We start from the raw sequence: 18,851 nt of genomic DNA on the forward strand, positions 1-18,851 counted from the left end.
CGGATACGTGATGTGTTAGTAGGATTTGCGTCCATTACATAAATTGGCGTAAATTCGTTGCGGGTCGTAACACTTCGTAACAGCTGTACCGAATACATAAATCATGGTTTTTTTCATATTAAATCTTTATCAGTTTATAGTGCTTTTAGGTACCACAAGCACCGGTCACCGTCCTCGTCGAACCCGTCGCTTGCGTCGAAGGGCTCGACGAGCGAATTAACCCATAGACACAGCCCACTGAGTTTCTCGCCGGATCTTCTCAGTGGGTCGTGTTTCCGATCCGGTGGTAGATTCTGTGAAGCACTGCTCTTGCTAGGAACAGTGTTAGTAACACTTCCGGTTCGAGCCCCGTGAGCTCACTTACATGTTAAGGTGAAGGCAAGGCTATCAACATAGGTAGGAAAAAAAAACAGTTTATGCAGGCAGGTAATTATATCATTTATCCTAAGTATTTGCGATCATCTTTTTGTGGGAAGGGTGGGGCCTTCAAACCGAAACGCATTATTGCTTCACGGCAGAAATATGCAGGGTGGTGGTACCTACCTATGCGGACTCACAAGAGGTCCTACCACCAGTAAAACCAGTAGTCACCAGTAGTCAGGAAGCCAATTAGCACCAGATGAACAATGAGTTCGTTGACCCATCTAAGCGCTTAAAACAGAACACAAATTCAAATTACAAATCCCGATCATCACTGATAAAAAAAAATGGACTGCACATTCTATATTCCATATTTGCAGCGCCGCATTCTATTTGCGATTCGACAATTAGATTAACACAATACGTAGTTCGGATGGTACGCCGACCGCTCGTGTGAACTAAGCTTTATTGATTGTCCGTATCGTATCGGGGCTCAACGAGATATTAATAGGCAAACGACTTTATAGTCGAATGTCGTTACGATAATATTGTTAGGATTAGTCGGCAGTTGGCGGTTTTTGAGGAGGCTTACGGCGGTTTTAAATGCAGAGCCCTTAGATGCCACTGCGTGATTTCTATTGCCCACCTTGAGACATGATGTTTTAATTTTCACTGGTGGTAGGGTGTCTTGTGAGTCCGCACGGATAGGTCCTACTACCTCGCCTATTTTTGGCGTGAAGAAGTAATGCGTTTCGGTTTGAAGAGTGAGGCAGCCGTTGTATTGTTAAAACTGAGACCTTACAGCTCATGACTCGAGGTGGGTGGCGGCATTTACGTTGTAGATGTCTATGGGCTCCGGTTACCATTTAACACCAGGTGGGCTGTGAGTTCCCCACCCATCTAAGCTATAAAAAATAAATTGTTATAATGCCTTACCTTTCGAACCAGAATATATGACTACCTTTTACTTCGCTTGTTGGAAGAGTAAACTTGCCTAAGTGGTATCTATCTATACGTTAACCTATGACCCGATGCACTTGCCTTCTGATATGGCAATATTCTTGAATCTAGTTGCAAGAATTTTTTAATTAGATCCATAGATTCACGGCACGCATTATGACCCACTTTAACTGAAAATAATTGGGGACAGGATTCTAATTAAACTACAATTTTAACTTAACTCAAAACTTAGCACACGGAATTCTTTACAAATTTGGTTTTAATTAAACCTCGCCCAATAGTACATTTGTTAAGTATGAATAGGATATTTAACTCTTCGAACTCAATTTCCCGGTCTTCCATTGTTTGCTTATGCAGCGAAATGCAATAAAAAAAAGAGAAGCATATTTAACAAGGAAGCGTTAAAACCGATCACTATCGCAGTCATCCAATTAAGCCTCGCGAAAAATGCATAATACATCGCCCTGTGGAGTGATGGAAATAGATTGGAATTGTGTCAAAATTATAAAAGCAAATTTCGACTGAGGCTCGATTTGAGTCAATTAAACCGAAGCCGTTTTACAGATTGGATCCGGTATTTTGATCTGATTGTACTATTATAGTATGTGGCAAGAGTGTGTCAAGCTCATAGAACTAGAGGTCCCGCAGTAGTCGAAATTCGACTATAATTAATTGGAATTGTAAGTTTGTACACTATTATGACTGTATTTTATACTTCTTTAATCACAAATTTCGCCAAGACTACACTATAAAAAATATTAACAAAGACAAACAATATTTAATCTATTCTCAATTTGACAACAGACGTCAAGAACAAAAGTTTGACAATAAATAGTATGCATGCAGAAAATGTTGCGATTTGCAGAAAATGTTGTTTTATTCGTGTTTTCAATAATCAACTCTTCCCGACATCTATTGGCGAATAATAATACTATTGTTCTTAATTGAGGGCAACTAACCGCTTTAAAGACACAACAAGATGGCGTTATCAAAAAAAAACCAGAGCAAAGCTCGGTCATAGTTTAGTATCGTCTTATCGCATTAAAAGTGACAATTTCCAAAAATATTCGAAATTGAGTTAATATGCGTGAACATTTGGTATCACCAGTATTTTTCTCATAAATACTGTCAAAAGAGTGTAGTTTAGTTTTTTTTTTAGTTTACCTATGTTTTGACTACTATATTAACAAAATTAATACATAATTTTATCCTATTCTTTTTATAATCTTTTTTATCATAAATAAAAAACAAAAGTCGCAAAGATGATTAATATTAAAGATATCAAATGTTAAACCTTTTTAAAACACTCTCTTGTAAAATTAGTGTTTTGAGATTATACAATTTTAATGCGAGAAGACGAGAAGTATTTAAAAAATAATTGCACTTTTTATGACGGAGCATTAATTGAGAATGGTTAATTCGCTTTTGGTTGTTTTCTCTTTTTGGTAATGGTCAATTTTACTGTAGATCTTTTGAGTCCGCACGGGTAAGTACCACCAGCCTGCCTATTTCTGCCTCGTAATGCGTTTCGGTTTGAAGGGTAGGGCAGCCGTTGTAACTATACTTGAGACCTTAGAACTTATGTCTCAAGGTGGGTGGCGCATTTACGTTGTAGATGTCTATGGGCTTCAGTAACCACTTAACACCGGGTGGGCTGTGAGCTCGTCCACCCAGCAATAAATAATAAAAAAACAGGTTTCACTAGTGGTTTCATAAGCCGTACCGGCAGCTCTGTAGCGAGTTCTTCAAAACTTGGACATCTAGAAGATCATTGAGAATACCACGCAGCTTGTAGTGACTTGGAGCTTCATACCTTAAATTAGATGGTGACTCTCATGCTTCGTTGTCTACTCTTAGACCTAGTTCACGTATCAAGAGCAATAAAAAAAAAGCGAAAAAAACATTAACGTAGCTTCATACATTTTTATTTCGCTTTCCTATGTTCCCCAGAAGCGAACCCAAACTTTATCACGTTAGTCAGCCGAAGACTCAATTTCATTTCCTAATACGTGACAGTATTAGGAATTAGCTCACTTCGGTGTTATAGGACCTATTCCATCTTCAACATTCGGAGGGCTTGTATTTCTTTTGAAATCTGGAACTCAAAATCCTTGTTTTTTTTAATTGCCCATTATAACAATTAAGCTGAAATATCTTTTGTATTTGAGTCAAAATTAAGTCAAAACGGCAATAGAGCCCCACAGAGCTAGCAATTAGAATATACTCATTGAGACACAAAAAAATTTTTTTATTTTTATTGCTTAGATGGGTGGACGAGCTCATAGCCCACCTGGTGTTAAGTCATTACTGGAGACCATAGACATCTACAACGTGAATACGCCACCCACCTTGAGATATAAGTTCTATGGTCTCAGTAAAGTTACAACGGCTACCCCACCCTTCATACCGAAATGGATTACTGCTTCACGACAAAAATAGGTAGGGTGGTGCTACCTACCTGTGCGGACTCACAAGAGGTCCTACCACCAGTAATTATGCAAATTATAATTTTGCAAATGGGAACAGGAATACAACTGAAGACTGGACAGTCTAACATGACTGATAAGCTCTTACTGTTAATACTTAGTATAGAAGTTAATAGAGGAATCGCCAGTATACTTAGGTGAGAGGATATCACTCTTACGGATTCGATCAGATCATGAGGCGGTTGCGGTAAGTAGCATGATCCTGTATTGCTGGATAATTCTATACTGTCTCATGTCTAGCTTGGTAAAAAAGTCATAAAGTGGTAATAAAGTGTAGCGGCCTGTTTTGAAATATGAGGTCTAAGTATTAACTGTCTCATTGTTGTCAACCAAACTCTTTGGATTCCATGAGTTTTGCGGAAGCAGAATGATATTATAAACTCTTTTGGGGGCTTTCAATATTGAAAATTTCAATATTGAGTTTATAAGCCACCGTTGGTACTACATATTGTTATGTATTACCAACGGTGGCTTCCAATGACCTATCAATTGAGGGTCTAACGCTCTTTGCTACTGACGAGATTAAGTGTAAGCTATCATTTGTTTTTCAGGCGTCCTAAAAAGAGGAGACGCCCCCTCGCGCGCTAAAAAGACTTTTATAGACTATATGAGAGAAAACAGGCGAGAGAAGGGTGTGAGTGCAAATATGACGTATGATAGGTCTGAATCGAAAAAGTGGTCATTCTGGACCGATCCAACATAATGGAATAAAGACTGGAACAAATTTAGTTTTTCAAAATGTCAGTAAGGAAGCAAAAGAAAATTGTAATGAATGAAATGAATTTAAATCTTGAGTTTTAAGTGATTATTGTAGATTTAAGATCATCGAACGTACACTAGTTAAAGTAAATTCACTATAGAATAATACAGTCACACAAGAGCAGAAGCGAAAATCAATTAGAGGCGGCCGATCTGTGGGGCTGTTAAGTGTTCTATGCGACTTGCATTTTAATGATCGGAACATTGAAAACTTTGCCTCGTCGGCTTCCGAAAATTATTCACTAATAATTTAATTAATTTTCGTTGGATTGTGTTGAGATGGCGCAGTTTCACACGAAATAAACGTGTAGAAGATTACGGAGTGTTGTTAAGGAACACATTTAGTTAAATAAATATTTTTAATCTTTTTGGCATCTCAGTTCCTGGTTTTTCTTTCAGGGCATTCTTGTTTAGAATCAGCATTCTGTTTTTTAAAGCATATATTTAGTTTTTGGAACGAAATTTCTTATGGGACGATGCGGAGGGGTAGCCTAAGCGGGAAAAAACGTCCATAACGTAAGATTTTTATTAGTAATGCACGCAGTGTACGATTTAACTTTGTAATAACATACAAATTAGTAATGCACACAGTGTACGACTTAATTTTGTAATAACGTACAAAAAAATAACATATTTTTTTATCATTCATTGACCACGACCTCAGAGCGTTCGCTTGCGCAATACACTAAACTCTTATGCAAACAACCGTGAATGAAGTGTACCACAATAAGTTCGCACGTTACCAAATGACCGTGGGTTGTTGCGAAACCTCCAGTTTTATTCTCTTTATACCTCGAATATAACTTAAAATTAATATGTTTATAATAAGAAACTTCGTTCCTATCCGGTGTCTCACGAGACCACACATCTTTTTTCTTTTTTAAATAAATCTGAAGAAAATCTTAGGACCGTTGAATTTGAAAATCCATTCCAGATTATTCTATTTAATTTATACTAAAACACTAGAGAACGTGCTTTAACCAAACGTTCATTTTTCATAGTTAGTTACAAATTTTAGCTGAATCGCTCCTTAATTATGGCTTGAAATAAAATAGCTTTACCTAATGACCTCGCTTTGACAAATGGTGTTATAATATTTTAGTTCTGCACACCTTTGTTAAATTTACTTTGATTAATGAGGAGAATGGCCTTACCTTTGACTGAGTATACTTGAGCATCTAATTGATAAATGGTTGCTAGTGTCTTTACGGAATAGCATGATTAAAGGGATTTTGTTTATTATTATTTTTTATTTGTCATCTGATAGTGCTGTTGAGACAATTTAGCGGCAATAACATTTATTTCAACATAGTCATCGTAGTCTACAGTTCAAAAACACCTTGCAGTTACCAATTTCTCACAGGAAAAATAACGGGTAATAATATATTGTGTAACAAAATTAAACCAATAAATTTGCGTAATTATTGTTATCAGTGTGGACTATAATATATCCAATGTAAAATATCTTTTAAGCAGTCATTGAAGTGATCACAACATGGACTTGACATAGACATGGACAACTTATGTTGCATGCCAACTTTTCAGCCATGAAATTGGAATGCATGACTGCTTCGTGACAGAAATCAGTGGGAAATGAGAAGCAATTACACAAATATAGAAAATAGAAAATAAAATCCGTAATAGTGTAGTTATTGTACAGTTTATATGACACTAATGCTATTATAAGTACCAGCAAAGAAGATTACGATGCTTCTTGTTTAATGTCTCAATTTGTCACGAAACTTGTACATAAATATTATTTTTCGTATTTCCCAAGACCGCGTTCTGGTCGTAGCCTCGTAGCCATTTTCGTAGACGGTTACGGCGTAGCGTTGTAGTTACGTGGCAATCAGTACATTTCATTATCGATATCTGAAATATTTAGGCGTTTTGATGATAATATCAACAATATTGATTCTTTTTTTTTGGTTTGTCAATAACTAAGACAGTAAGTTCCCTTAATAAATTTGAAATAATTAAATTTCTGTAATATGATCTTGTATTTAATTTAATCATTCAAAGTTTACTAAAATAGGATATTAACGTCCGTCTGGTGTAGCGGTAAGTGACATGGTCACTACACTAGGGGGTCGCAGGTTCGAATCCCGCCAAGGGAAGATATTTGTATGATAAATATAAATGTATTTTCCAGGGTTATGGATGTATATTAAATATATGTATGTGTATAATAAAAATCTTACATTTATTTCCGTTATCTGGTACCTGTAACACAAGTTCTTTACGAACTTATCACGGGACCAGTTAACGTGGCGTGATTGTTTTTAATAAAAAAAAAAAAAATAATAATATCGTTTTTCTGATATGAATTTGACATCATTATATAGATAGAAAGTAGATAAGCTTATGCAATAAACTGTTAAGAATTAAATAAGTAATTTAATAGAAAACTCAGCTGCATTTCTCCATCGAAACCTCTAGCCTAAACATTAATTATTGCAATTATGCTAATTTATTTAGCAATAATTCAACAGTTAACAATGCGTGAAGCTGTTTTATTACACCACAAACTAATTAATATATTAGTCCACACATACTATTAGTTATCGTTCATGTGTTACTGTTTGTATGTAATTAATTTATAACAGTTTCAGCTATGTTAGGATTAATGTTATGCTTGATGTGATGGCTTTTGTTCTTGGTATAATATTTGATATTAAGAATTGATTTACCGATGTCTTACTCTTATTTATACTATGTACTACCTAAATACACAGACTGTAGGCTTAGGAAAACGTAGAGATCTATTTGTAAACCGATGGGATATAAGATAAGATTTAACATAACACAAGAATTAAGACTTGATTTGCCGATATCTTACTCTTATTTTCACTATGTACTACCTAACTACATAAACTGTAGGCTTAAGAAAACGTAGAGATTTATTTGTAAACCGATCGGAAATAAGATAAGATTTAATTTATCACAAGATTTAAGAATTGATTTACCAATATCTTACACTTATTTATACTATGTACTACCTAACTACATAAACTGTAGGCTTAAGAAAACGTAGAGATTTATTTGTAAACCGATGGGATATAAGATAAGATGTAACATAGCATAAGATTTAAGAATTGATTTACCGATGTCTTACTTTTATTTATACTATGTACTACCTAAATACACAAACTGTAGGCTTAAGAAAACGTAGAGATTTATTTGTAAACCGATGGAATATAAGATAAGATGTAACATAGCATAAGATTTAAGAATTGATTTACCGATGTCTTACTCTTATTTATACTATGTACTATCTAAATACACAAACTGTAGGCTTAAGAAAACGTAGAGATTTATTTGTAAACCGATGGGATATAAGATAAGATTTAATATAACATAAGATTTGAGAATTGATTTACCGATGTCTTACTCTTATTTATACTATGTACTACCTAAATATACAGACTGTAGGCTTAGAAAAACGTAGAGATTTATTTGTAAACTAATCGGATATAATTAGAGGCATTCACAGTTGTGGTACTGCTCCGACCTTTGAATCGGACTTCCCAAAAAGTATCTATTTCCACTTGACTCTATGCAGAAAAGGTCTGTTTGGATTGTCGGTAATCCTAGTCTCCTGGAACTTTTGAATCGGACCTACCAAATAGTATCTATTTCCACTTGACTCTATGCAGAAAAGGTCTGTTTGGATTGTCGGTAATCCTAGTCTCCTGGAACTTTTGAATCGGACCTACCAAATAGTATCTATTTCCACTTGACTCTATGCAGAAAAGGTCTGTTTGGATTGTCGGTAATCCTAGTCTCCTGGAACTTTTGAATCGGACCTACCAAATAGTATCTATTTCCACTTGACTCTATGCAGAAAAGGTCTGTTTGGATTGTCGGTAATCCTAGTTTCCTGGAACCTCTGCGTCTATGCAGGGACATTTTGGTTCTTTCTGTGTATTTACGGTAGCATAGGGAGTGCTCTGAAGAATTGTTACTAATGAGCCCATCAACGCTTTTTTATCAAAAAAGCAGAGTCCAGCTACATTGGGTCCCTAAAATTTGAATTGCCATGTACTATCCGGCTTTCTTTCACGTCCACTTCCCTGGTACATTTTAAGTCCTGTGACTTGTTTTTATTCAAACGAGGTTCGATGAGAGTCAGCAATAAGCATTGGCCCCTATTTTTCTTCAAATGATTTCTAAAGAGGCACCTCAGCGTCAGACAGCAGTTTGGCTGTACTCCTAGTATTCTTGACGGTTTCCACTTACGGCATCAACTAAATAAATCTCCTACTAAACATTAAGAAACCAGGAAAAGTGAAACGTTTAAATCATTACCCTGATTTGCGAAACTCTAAAAAAAAAGATGTGTGGTGTCGTGGGACACCGGATAGGAACGAAGTTCCTTATTATAAAAATATTAATTTTCAGTTCTATTCGAGGTATAAAGAAAATAAAACTGAAGGTTTCGCAACAACCCACGGTCATTTGGTAAGGTGTGAACTTATTGTGGTACACTTCATTCACGGTTGTTTGCATAAGAGTTTGTGTATTGCGCAAACGCACGCTCTGAAATCGTGGTCAAAGAATGATAAAAAAATATGTTATTTTTTGTACATTATTACGTGGTCTGGGCACCATTCCCAGATGGCACATGCTCTGTGCCACCACGCGCGTCGCAGGTTGCGGATAGCGAAACGGCTTCCAGATATGGATGCTAGCTGCCATGTGCAGTCGCGGACAATTGAGCGGTCCATTTCGAGGGGCACCGGGATTTCTCGTGGCGGGGAAGTCTCTATAAAGCAGTGCAAAACCCAATGACATTTGGACGTCAGTGGCGAGTAGGAGCCGCCACTCTAATCAAAGCTCGGACCCGGGGAGACCATCCTCGAAAGCCTTGGTTGGCTGTTGGTCTAGGAGACGGTACTCCGAATAATAAACCAAGTGCTGCCTTGTACATAGGTGTTGGCTCACCAAAGGCTAGGTCGTCTGCCCGATTGTAGGCATAAATAAAATTAAATATGGAAGCAAGATTTAAGAACAAACTACCCCAGGAGGGTTCCAGCTCTTGTATCAAGGCTGGGGAATCCCTCTCTGAGCAGAGCCCAGTGCGAAACTCAGGCTGCCCCACGGATTCTGGGGGGGGCAAAATTTTGCAATCCCATGAAGATAGGAACAAAACGAAAATTTTATCACAACAAATATTCCATAAAGGAATGTTTAATAATAAACCACAACCTACGCCAACTAATAAACAGACTGAAGACTGGAACGACGTACTTAGAAGCAAAAGACTACGGTCTAGTCCGGACAATCATGGAGTTTTAAAGCAAAAAAAACTTGATACATATTGGCTCTCAAATCCATTTTCTACATCAAACAGATTTGCTAATCTTGAGGTTGATAGCCCCGGCGAACCCACGGATAAAACCGATACTGTGGTGAAGTTACCTAAACCACCCCCAATATTTGTAGACAGAGTGAGCAATATAAAGCCTCTTATAACACTTTTAAACAATGTTGGAGATAATAGTTATGAACTTAAAGTGTTACCAAACGAACGTGTTAAAATTCAACCAAAAGCTCCTGATACTTACATAAAAATAGTCAAAGAACTTGAGAACAAAAAAACTGAATTTTATACATACAAACCAAAGGAAGACAGAAACTTCAAAGTGATGCTAAAAAATATGCATCCATCTACTGATCCAGAGGACATAAAAGAAGCTCTGTCGCTCCTTGAGCATGAATGTACAAATATCTGGAATGTTAAACGCAGGATCACTAAGGAACCTTTACCTATGTTTACGGTGGAACTCAAACAGAAAGAAAATAACAAATCTGTCTACGACATAAAATCCCTCCTTCACTGCAGAGTAATATTTGAGCCTCCAAGACCTAAACGAGAAATACCACAGTGTGGAAATTGCCAACAATATGGTCACACTAAAACCTATTGTAGAAGGAGTCCAAAATGCATAAAATGTGCAGGAGACCACCTATCAGCCAAATGTAGTCGGAAAACTAGATCTGATGATGTTAAATGCGTTCTTTGTGGTGGAAATCATCCTGCAAATTACAAGGGATGTAGCATCTATAGGGAGTTAGAGAAAATCAGGTTTCCATCACAATATGAAAAGAAAAAGACACAGATTGCATACAAAATGTCTAAACAACAATCTAATCCTCAACTCAGCCAGCAAAACCCTACATATAGTGAAGTGTTAGCTGGCTACCCAATAACAGCTCACTTATCAGAAAATATGCCTACATCTAATAATAATAATAATAATTATAATCATAATACAATCAATCATAATACAAATGGAAATAATAAATATAATGAAACCTACAATAATAGTAATGACATACGGGAGTTAATGGATATGATGAAACAGATAATGACACAACTAACAACAATGACTAATCTAATGATATCTCTAACAACAAAACTTATACCAAGTTCGATTCCATCAAAATAGTTTTATGGAACGCCAATGGCCTGTCACAACACACCTTAGAGGTTAAAAAATACATTGAAGTAAACAAAATAGACATATTTCTGATCTCAGAAACACACTTCACCAAGATGAGTTACTTCAATATACCAAATTATAATGTGTATCACACTATGCACCCAGATGGCTCCGCCCACGGAGGAAGTGCAATTATAATCAGAAGTAACATCAAGCACTATGAAGGATCTCATTACTGTACTGATATAATACAAGCAACAAACATCGTTGTTCAAGACTGGGTGGGACCCATCACCATATCGGCACTTTACAGCCCTCCAAAACATAGCATTAAGAATGAAGATTATGAAAAGTTTTTTAATTCCTTAGGACATAGATTTATGGCTGGTGGAGATTATAATGCTAAGCATACAAGCTGGGGGTCTCGAACTGTGACAACGAAGGGAAGACAGTTACTTTCCTGCATTGAAGGACTAAGATTAAATGTTTGTTCAACTGGCGAGCCAACATATTGGCCGAGTGACAAAATGAAGGTACCAGACTTGTTAGATTTTTGTATCACAAAAGGCATCAATAATGCATATATAGAGTGTACATCCAGTTTTGATCTCTCATCTGATCACTCCCCAGTCATAATAACGCTCAGTCGAAATATAGCCAGGAAAATGAAAACATGTAGACTGCATTCTTGCAGGACCGATTGGGATTACTTTCGTGTATTGGTATCTGGCTCTTTGGACATCAATCTACCTCTAAAAACAGAGGATGACATTGCGGATGGTGTTGAACATTTTAACTTTGTTGTACAACATTCTGCTTGGCAGGCGACACCCGCCCCACCAATTGTAAAACCATCGCAATGTTCTCTTTCAATCAAAACGTTGTTATCAGAAAAAAGGCGATTAAGAAAACGATGGCAAACTACGAGGCATCCTGATGACAAAAAAATATTTAATTACAGTATTACAAAATTGAAAATACATTTGGCTCGTGAGAGAAACGAAAAAACAAATACATATATGCAAGAGCTGTGTTGGGTACGCAGCACGTCACCCGTGTCGATAAGGCGAGTGACGCCAACCCAGGTTGGACGGGTTTATGAATCTTATAAGATTTCTTGAAATCCTATAAGACGCCGGATGCCCGTCTCGTGGCGATTATTCGTGTCGATCTGAAGCAGTCGATGTAGGGTCCTGAGGTGTACGATATCGTACAAGCTCACTCGAAATTAAAACTCAAAACTTTACTAATTAACGTAAACCGAGCCGACCGATCTGTCAATACAACCGAATTCAATAACCGACGATCTTTTCAATGGTCTTCAAGTCTTCAATAAATATCTTCGAGGCGCTGATGTCTTTACTCGTGCGTTTTTTTTTGTAATCTTCGTTCGGAGGGTCGGCGGCCGGCGGTTGGCAGGTAGTCGGTCGAGGGTCGGTCGGTAGGTCGGCAGGTACCTGACAACGTCGCAGGGTCGCTTAACTACCTCGGAATGTTACCCTACAGAGATCTCGTGTAAAATACGGCTCTCGTCGAGATCATTTTCACTATGATCGGCTCGGTTTATTCGTTATATCTATTTATTTAATAAATGTATATACTAATGCCTTATACTTAACTATTCTATGTTGTAATCCCTATCGATACATATAACTTATTCTATGCTTAATCTATATGACGCGCCCGTATAAACAAAATACCCGGTCCTGAACACAGATAAATGCTGTTTGTTACATCGTTTCGGGACGCGGGCCGGGCGCGTGTTCATTTAAGTTAATATGCTAATCTTAAAACTATCGGGAATAATAAAGCAAAAGTGTATACTATTTATTTCAAAGCAACTTACGTTCTATTCTTAGTAAAATCTATGTGCACGTTATCTATATCCTTATCTATCTATATGCACTCTATATAATTCATCTATTTGTTATTTATCTATTTGTTATAACTCTATGTCTATGTACGTATCTATATAAATCTATCATAAATTCTATTCAACTTATTCTATAATTATGAGGCGACGCCGCTGTCGCCAACATCCTCCCCCTCGTGCGTAGCACCGACTCCTTGTAGTGGCGACTCTATGGGCGGGGCTCGTCGCTCGTTGCAGGCACCAGCAGGATCATCTTGGAGGCAGGTCTCTTAAGCAGACCGCCGCTCGTTCTGACGTCGACGGTTCGTACACGGTTGTCGGGGCCTGGGTAGGTGTGGACAACTTGCCCGCGCGGCCATGTGTTGCGTGGCAGCGTGGAGTCCACTATGAGGACGGTATCCCCACACTGCAAGTCCTCGCCAGCCGCTCTCCCGTCGATCTTCCTGGGCAGCAGCGTAGGCAGGTATTCCTTGACCCACCTACTCCAGAAGTGGTCCGCCATACGCTGCGCCACTCTCCATGTCCTTTTGCCAGTCAGGTCTTCGTCTCTGTAGTCGCCGATGCTTGGAGCTCCGCAGGACCTCCCTATGAGGAAGTGGTTCGGTTAGTGCCTCTGACTCCCAACTCTCTTCCCTGGCGACGAGCGGTCGCGAGTTGACGACGTGCTCCGCCTCCAACAGAAGAGTGTGCAGAACTTCTTCCCTCGGGTGTCTTTCTTTCAGTGTGACCGCCAGCGCGGTCTTCACGGACCGCACCAAACGTTCCCACGCGCCTCCCATGTTCGGCGCTCCCGGCGGGATGAACTTCCATTTTATGTTCATCTGAGCGGCCCGTGACACGACGTCTGCTTCCCTTGCATTCTCGATTGCCTGCTTGAGCTCCTTGTTGGCGCCGACGAAGTTAGTCCCATTGTCGCTGTAAATGACTTTGGGCGTTCCTCGCCGGGCGGCCATCCTGCGCAGCGCTAACAGCATTGAGTCTGCCGTCAGTGACGCTGCTAGCTCCATGTGGACTGCTCTCGTGGTGAGGCATGTGAACAGCACGCCCCACCTCTTCTCGTGACGTCGTCCTACAGTCACCGTCATCGGCCCGAAGTAATCGACGGCAGCACAGGTGAACGGCGGCTCTCCATGTCGTAGCCGCTCTATTGGCAGGTCTCCGGTGGGCGGTAGTCGTGGTGTACTCCGATAGACCTTGCACCACTGGCATCGGGCGGCCGTCGCTCGAATGATCGATCTTAGACCTAGGATCCAGTAGCGCTGCCGCACGTCGTTCATCACCGTTGCGTGGTTACCGTGCTGGAACGCCTCGTGATAGTGTTTGATCAATAATCTCGCTATCACGTGCTTCCCGTCCAGTACGATCGGTCGCTTGCGGTCTGCATCTATGTATTGCGCTGCGTCGATACGTCCGTGCATGCGCAACAGGCCATCTTCCATCACGACGTCGAGCCGTCGCAACTTGGGGTGACGTTCGGGATCTTTTTCACCGAAGCTCTCTCCTTGGCTGCCTCTCAGTAGGATCTTCTCCGCTTCCTTCAAGTGGATTGGATCAAGCAGCAGCCACGCTTTTGTAGGTGCTTCTGGAGTCCTTATCTTCCATGTTGATCGGGGCTGCTTCGCTCGCGTCGTCCTCCACGTGGGATCTTGCTGCTCCAATTGTCTGGACACGCAGGCGCTCTCCTTCCGGGGTCGACACAGCTCGATAAATTGGAGGACCCTGGCTGTTGCTCTCAATAACTTGACCCAGCTCGAGAATCTGTGCGGATCGGGCGTGGGTCGAGCGTCAGCGGTCCTCGCCGTGGCGACCAGGAAGGCCTCTTTCTCTTCTCCAGACGGTTCTTGCTTGAATGTTCGCGGCTTGGGCCAGCGCGATTCATCCCACGACAGGAACTCGGGTCCATTAAACCACCGATGCGTGTGGTCGAAATCCGCCGGCGCCTCTCTAGTTGCGTCGTCTGCTGGGTTCTGCGAGCCAGGCACCCATCGCCATTCTTGGGGCTTCGTTGACTCTTCTATCTCGGCGAGTCGGTGCGCAACGAAAGGTTTGAACGTGCGTGGGTCGGTCTTTATCCATGTCAGGACTGTACTGGAGTCAGTCCAGTACGTCCTTCTGCCGACCGCGATGTCCAATTCGTTCGCTATCGCCTGCGCCATCCTTGTCCCCAGCAGTGCAGCTTGCAGCTCCAGCCTTGGGATAGAGACTGGTCTCAGTGGGGTCACCCTGGCTTTCCCTGCTAGAAGCGTGACGCGGTAGGTGCTCTCATCTGTCTTCTGACGCCAATAGACTGCACACGCGTAGGCCTTCTCGCTGGCGTCGGTGAACGTGTGCAGCTCCCCCTCAGTGTTGCAGCACGAGAAGCACCTTGCTATTCGGAGGCCTTGCAACGTGCGGAGGTTCTCCATGTAGCGTTTCCACGCCACCTCGTCCTTTTCCAGGATGACGTCGTCCCAGTCGATCTCGCTCCGCCAAATGCTCTGAGTGAGCGCTTTCCCTTCTATTAGCACGGGTGATGCCAGCCCCATAGGGTCGAAGGTTGACATTACCGCGCTAGTTACTTCTCGTTTGGTCGGGGTCCGTGCTTCTATATCCTTTGGGTCTCGTGGACGTGTCCGGAATCCCACCTCGTCCGACTCGTAGAACCACCGCAGGCCCAGGGTCTTTTCTTCCTTCGACCCCAGCTCTATGTCTCCTGGGGTCACACCGCCTGCGAGGCTCGCCAGAATGCAGCGCCTTCTATTGCCCACGCGGCTTCTGGATATCGATGTCTGTAATCCTTGGCATTCTTATTTCTAATGAACAGGGCCGCGCTCGGTGAACAGGCCGCTCCGAATATGACCGACGTCATTCTATACTCTTTTGGAGCGGCCTCGCGTCGATCTTCTCTATAGAGAAATCTTGGGCTGTCGCGGTCCACGTCCCTGATCCTTATCTGCAGGAACCTCTCCTTGATGTCCGCGACAACCACGACGAGCCTTTTCCGGAACTGCAACAACGCTTCGAACAGGGATTGTAGGTCCGAGCTTCGAAGCGGCCGTCATCGCGTCTCCAACCTCTGTCGTCCTCCTTCTCCAAGATGTCGAGCGCCTTTGCCTCCATATCCGTGCCCGGACGCTTGGGTGCGACTCTATCGCGAAGTGCTCCTTCACTAATCTGTCCAAGGCCTCTTCGGGCATCGATACATGGGCGCAGGTGAGGAAGTTGACCTCTTTCGCGTTGTTGCCATCGAGGCCATGTAGCACCCATCCCAATTGGGTGAATGAGGCTACCGGCTGGTTCCTCCTGCCTCTGCGCGTCTTCTTGGCGGCGATGAGTCCCCAGTTGTCCTGCCCGATCAATAGTTGGGGGGATTGTTCATTGTAACATAACTGGTCCGCCAGGCTCTTCAGGTGTGCGTAGCCTTCGATGGTCTCTCTTTTCAGTCGCTGGGGTGCAAGGCTCATGTCATCCATTGTGCGCGCTCCGAAGATCATTCTCTTCTGCCGCTGGTGAAGCCCTCGAACTCTGATGTTAAGCTTCATCGAGTCCTTCTTCGTTAGGGTCTTCCCGCCCACGGTCTCGAGGCGGAGCGTCTCCTTGGGTCCCTTCAGGCCGATCTGCTTCGCCACGCTCGAGTCCAGGAGAGTTACAGTGGAGCCTTCGTCCAGCAGGGCCAGCACCGTCGTCGATCCCGATGGCCCGTACACTTCAACGGGCACCATCTTCAAGTACGCCCTGCTGATCTGTGTGCAGTTGATGGGAAGTCGCACGTTGTTCGCGATTTCCCTGTTCTCTGCTGGCTCTGTCTCCGGCTTCTCGTTGTGTAGCGAGTGGTGATGCCAGCGCTTGCACGTGCGGCATGGCGGTCGTTGACACGATTGCTTTCGGTGCTCACCATCGAGGCACTTGTAACATAGGCGCGACTCCTTTGCCATTCTCCATCGTTCCTGCACTGTAGCGCCCTTGTACCTCGGACAATCGTACAGCGGGTGTCCATCCTTGCATTGCGGGCACGCCGGCTTGTCTATTATTACTCTGTCCGAAGTTGCGCGCTCGGTGCAGTCGGTTGTGGCGTGCGTCGCCTGTCGCCTCGATGGTTGTCTTTTCGTTGCTACTTCAGCCACGGCGTGTGGCCCGCACCGGTCCGCCATCTTGTTCAGGAAGCCGCACATCGTGTTGAGGTCCGGGTCTCCTTCGGTCTTTTCGATAATGTGATCGTACCACCGGAACCTCAGGATGGTCGGCATCTTGTCGACGATGCTCTTCAGCAGTTCGGGCGACATCAAATATTGGGGTTTCCGCAGCCCCCTGATCGCTGCGACGGTATTGTTAACATTGCTCGCCAGTGAGCAAATGTCGTAGGCGGAGTCGCTTATCGTTGGAAGTCTTCGTATGCGGTCTAGCTCCGCTAAGACTAAAGCGTCCGCCCTTCCATAGCACCGCCGCAGTGATTCCATTACTTCCTCCGGTGTGCTCTCGGAGTACAGCTGGCTGCGGACTCCTTCCCTGGCTTGTCCTTTCAGCGCTCTTCTCAGCCGCGCCATGTTTTGAGCGCTTGAGAAGAGTGGAGCGGTATCCTCGTAGACAGCCTTGAAGGCCACCCACTCCCTGCAGTCGCCTTCGAACGTCGGCAACTGGTGCATGTAGTCGGGTTGTGGCGGCAGCTCCTTGGTCGTTGCGCTCCTCACTGCTTCCACTATCGCCTTAGCCAGGTCCCTGTTGCTGCAATCTTCCATGTTGGCCTTGCTGACGGGGTGGTTCTCAATGTGCTCGCCTGCGGGCTCCTTGTCCATACTGCCCGCCGACGTCTGGACCCAGGCCCTAACCTGGTCCTCCCGGTCCTTTGGCTCTTCTATAATGGAATCATCGTCGTCTTCGCTTTCGGCCTGAATCAATTGCAGGCGGAGTCTGGCGGCTATAGTGGCTGCTTGTGCTTCTATCAATTCTTTTTCCGCCAGCTCCGCTCTCGCTGCCAGTTCCTTACGTCGTAGCGATTTCTTCGACGCGGGTCTATTTTCACCACGTGTCCGCGTCGTTGCCTCTTCAAGTTTTGTGTTCTGGGTCGTACCGGTCGCGGAGCTCTCGTATGTTTCGTACGACGTCGCTTCTGTTGCCTCCGGACTGGATTCTTGAACCGCAGGTTCGAGTGGCTGTTCCCTCGATGATCCCTTGTTGCTCCTGGTGATCGGCATCGTTGAATAATCGCTGTATCCGGCTCGAAGGACCAGCTGTTGGGTACGCAGCACGTCACCCGTGTCGATAAGGCGAGTGACGCCAACCCAGGTTGGACGGGTTTATGAATCTTATAAGATTTCTTGAAATCCTATAAGACGCCGGATGCCCGTCTCGTGGCGATTATTCGTGTCGATCTGAAGCAGTCGATGTAGGGTCCTGAGGTGTACGATATCGTACAAGCTCACTCGAAATTAAAACTCAAAACTTTACTAATTAACGTAAACCGAGCCGACCGATCTGTCAATACAACCGAATTCAATAACCGACGATCTTTTCAATGGTCTTCAAGTCTTCAATAAATATCTTCGAGGCGCTGATGTCTTTACTCGTGCGTTTTTTTTTGTAATCTTCGTTCGGAGGGTCGGCGGCCGGCGGTTGGCAGGTAGTCGGTCGAGGGTCGGTCGGTAGGTCGGCAGGTACCTGACAACGTCGCAGGGTCGCTTAACTACCTCGGAATGTTACCCTACAGAGATCTCGTGTAAAATACGGCTCTCGTCGAGATCATTTTCACTATGATCGGCTCGGTTTATTCGTTATATCTATTTATTTAATAAATGTATATACTAATGCCTTATACTTAACTATTCTATGTTGTAATCCCTATCGATACATATAACTTATTCTATGCTTAATCTATATGACGCGCCCGTATAAACAAAATACCCGGTCCTGAACACAGATAAATGCTGTTTGTTACATCGTTTCGGGACGCGGGCCGGGCGCGTGTTCATTTAAGTTAATATGCTAATCTTA

General features: G+C 42.7%; 1 protein-coding gene across 2 annotated transcripts in view; it reads left to right on the forward strand.

Annotated features, from left to right (window-relative positions):
* The window catches only part of LOC101735868 (calmodulin-binding transcription activator 2), a 266,028-nt gene that overhangs the window by 156,567 nt on the left and 90,610 nt on the right, over window positions 1-18,851 (forward strand). The window lies entirely within an intron of this gene.

This window comes from Bombyx mori, chromosome 8, assembly GCF_030269925.1.
Source record: "Bombyx mori chromosome 8, ASM3026992v2".
Classification (NCBI taxonomy): domain Eukaryota; kingdom Metazoa; phylum Arthropoda; class Insecta; order Lepidoptera; family Bombycidae; genus Bombyx; species Bombyx mori.